At 52.4% G+C, this 3,543-nt stretch overlaps 1 non-coding gene across 1 annotated transcript; it reads left to right on the top strand.

Annotated features, from left to right (window-relative positions):
• The first annotated feature begins 415 nt into the window (after window positions 1–415).
• LOC126425518 (U4 spliceosomal RNA) lies at window positions 416–555 on the top strand. Its single transcript, XR_007576368.1, has one exon. It is a non-coding gene; the product is annotated as a U4 spliceosomal RNA (small nuclear RNA).
• The last annotated feature ends 2,988 nt before the right edge of the window (window positions 556–3,543 follow it).

Raw genomic sequence — 3,543 nt, 5'->3', positions numbered from 1 at the left:
TCTTGGTGTCTAGTGCTAACCAGCGGCCACAAAATAACAAAATCTAACGATGAGTCTTAATGGGTGTGCTGGTATTTGCTAAATGAGGTTGTGCTACTTTCGTCTGTGTGGGGCTAGGCGAGTGAGCAGTAGCGCGCCTGACGGTCAAGGGGAGAACTACTGTGGAGTTTTGAGCGTTTAAGATGGCGGTGAGTGGGCGTGTAAGCAAATATTAGACACAAGGAGCAAAGAACAGAAAATCTGCCTCTAATAAAATGTATTTTACTGTTCTTTTTCTGTATATTTCTGTATTTGTTTTCCACAATGGAACTTGAGTAGTGTAAGGTAATACTGATAGGTATCAATGATGCAAGTACTTGTAGGTGTTTGGAACGAACGTCAGGTATAAATAGCATTGCCAGGCGCTAGGTAGTTAATCTTTGCACAGTGGCATTATCGTAACCAGTGAAGTATAACTGAGGTGCGATTATTGCTAGTTGAAAACTTTTACCAATACCCCGCCAGAGAGACGTGAAATACCGTCTCTGTGGCAATCTTTGGCAACCCCTGAGGGGATGTAAGTGTCATAGAAACAGTGCTTCAAACTGTGTTTATCTGTGTACTCATTCTGCACTTGTGGAAGTGTTTAGCTGATGGTTGTTAGGGACCATGTACACAGACTAGTCTGTGTTCACTGATGAATTGTGTACATGTCTTAGGGAGCTGGTGAGAAACATACTCCTCAGTGTAAGATGTTGTGCAACTGCTATGTGTGAATAAAGATGCCAATGTGGACAGTTGAAATGTGGTTCTGTCTAGCGGCAATTCTTGCTCCATAGCATACTTGTGGTACACACATGCAGTGATTACTGATAAATGTAGGATTTGACAAAACTTCTGTCAGAATTTAGTGGGGGGCACTAGGGCAGTACAGTGAGAGTTGGTGAGTGTGTGGGAGGCAGGTGTTGTACTTAATTCATTTTCACAGCACTGCCAGTGTTATAATTTGTGTTTGTGTCCTGATCATTAGATGCATGTTTGATCCTTTTTGGACACTGCTGCCCCCAGGAGCTCAGCATTCATTTGCTGGGTACGGGCTTTTCAACCCGTGGTTCCTGAGCTGGGAACTGGTAAGCGCCGCCAGTCCCCTGTCACCGTACCCCCCTGCGGGTTCGGGGGTTAGAATAGGCCCGCGGTATTCCTGCCTGTCGTAAGAGGCGACTAAAAGGAGTCTCCAACGTTTCGGCCTTATGTGATGGTCCCCTCTCGGGTTTGACCTCCATCTATCTAAATTATTCCGAAGAGCGAGCCAATTGGGGAAGGGCACCTTACGTGGTCCACTGTTTCCTTCGTGCAATTAGACCTATAGCCGTCTTTCTCGTCGTTGCAATGGTGTCCCGCTCGTTTTCGATCTCTTGGGCGATTACCACGCTGCACTCTGCAGTGTTTCTTTTAACTGTGACGACGACCTTGGCCATTTTTGCACCTAAGATCCAGCACGGTAGCCAGTCCGTTGTGGTGGGGTCGCCATGTACCCTCTTGGTTGTAGCCCCCTGACAACACAGGGATCGCTCTACTGATGCCTGCGCCGTTCACTCCCCACGTATGCCAAGGAGTAGATGCCCATCTCCCTGGGGCATCAGGACTCCCGGCAATGGCCATCCTGCCAGGTGGCCTTTGCTGTGGCTGGGTGGCGCCCGTGGGGAGGGCCCTTGGTCGGAGTAGGTGGCATCAGGGCGGATGACCCGCAATGAAGCGTGGTACATCATCTATCGCTGGTGGGCCTCCACCAGCAGTCTCTAAGCGATCGAGGTCTAACCTCAACGTGAAGAAATTGGATCAGAGATCGTTTCCCTCCCTAGCTACTCCATGGGAGGAACGACTTGCTAAAGAAGGCGGTGGAGAATATTCACCCCGGTACCTCGTGTGTACGCGGGTTGATGGAGAATCTTTCATGTCGACCAAGCCCCAGTTTTTTGTGGAGCATTTAGAGGACAAGTTCGGGGAGGTGGAGGGCCTGTCCAAGATGCGCTCTGGTTCTGTGCTCATCAAAACGGCATCCTCTGCCCAGTCACGGAGGTTGCTCAATTGTGACAAGTTGGGGGATGTTTCCGTTAGCATCACGCCGCATAAGAGTCTCAACATGGTCCAGGGTATTATATTCCACAGGGATCTTCTTCTGCAGTCCGACGATGAATTACGCGCCAACCTCGAACGACGAGGTGTTCACTTCGTCCGGCGCGTCCATCGGGGTCCGAGGGATAATCAGGTAGCCACCGGTGCCTTCATCTTCGCCTTTGAGGGTGATGTCTTACCCGAAAAGGTTAAGGTGATGGTTTACCGTTGTGATGTGAAACTATATATCCCTCCTCCGATGCGGTGTTTTAAATGCTGGAAGTTCGGGCACATGTCATCTCGCTGTACTTCCAGCATCACGTGTCGGGATTGCGGACGCCCTTCGCATCCTGATACTCCATGTGCTCCGCCTCCCATTTGTGTTAACTGTGGAGAACACCATTCCCCCTGCTCACCGGACTGTCGGATCTTCCAGAAGGAAAGGAAGATAATGGAATATAAGACCCTGGACCGCCTGACCTACACCGAGGCTAGGCGGAAATATGAGCGGCTACATCCCGTGCCCATGACATCCACCTATGCCGCTGCTGCACAAGCAGTCCGATCCTCTCCCGTGTCGTCACGTACTGCTGCCTCTCAGCTATGTCTCAATGCACCGGCCCCCTTGGTTGTGGGGGGCACTTCGCCCACTGTTGCTCCATCTACTCCAGGAGCAACACCACCCCAACCATCGGGGACAATCGTCCCCGCCTCCCAGCCGGAGAAGCGTCGGGCTTCTTCGGCCACTCCAGCCAGGAAGGGGTCCCTTGGGGCCCTCCCTTCCCAGGCTTTGCCCAGTGTCAAAGCGGACCCACGAAAAGTTTTGAAACAACAACCGGTCGCTGGTCATAGGGCTTCACGGTCGTCGTCCGTCCCTGAGACTGACCCAGTGGGGCCCTCCCAGCCAGACCCTCCCAAGGCACAGCGTGCGAAGCCGTTGAAGAAAAAGGCTCCCAAGCAACCTGACATTGCGGTGGCACCTGTCCCACCGCCACCCTCAAACTCTGCGTCTGAGGACGAGGTGGAGATCCTGGCGTCCGCTGAGGACCTCGATCTCGCCAGTACCTCCGGTGCCATGGAAAGCACTGGCGCAGGTGCTCACTTGGAGGCAGCAGGTGACCCAGCGGCGTAATTTGCCTTCCCAGTCCCGTCACGCCTTTCCCAGCCATGGACAACACCATTCTCCAGTGGAACTACAGCGGTTTCTTCCACCATCTAGCTGAGCTCCACCACCTTATCAGCCTTCACCCTTTTTTCTGCATTGCTCTCCAGGAAACTTGGTTTCCAGCAATGTGAACCCCCGCCCTCCGTGGCTATCGGGGTTATTATAAGAACCGAGCAGCTTATGAAAGGGTGTCTGGTGGCGTCTGCATATATGTCCTTCACACTCTGCACAGCGAGTCTGTCCCTCTCCAGACGCCTTTAGAGGCTGTCGCTGTACGCGTGTGG

The sequence above is a fragment of the Schistocerca serialis genome, chromosome 10, assembly GCF_023864345.2.
Source record: "Schistocerca serialis cubense isolate TAMUIC-IGC-003099 chromosome 10, iqSchSeri2.2, whole genome shotgun sequence".
Taxonomy (NCBI): domain Eukaryota; kingdom Metazoa; phylum Arthropoda; class Insecta; order Orthoptera; family Acrididae; genus Schistocerca; species Schistocerca serialis.
Note: the sequence above shows the minus strand (reverse complement) of the source record. Positions and strands in the feature narration are given on the sequence as shown.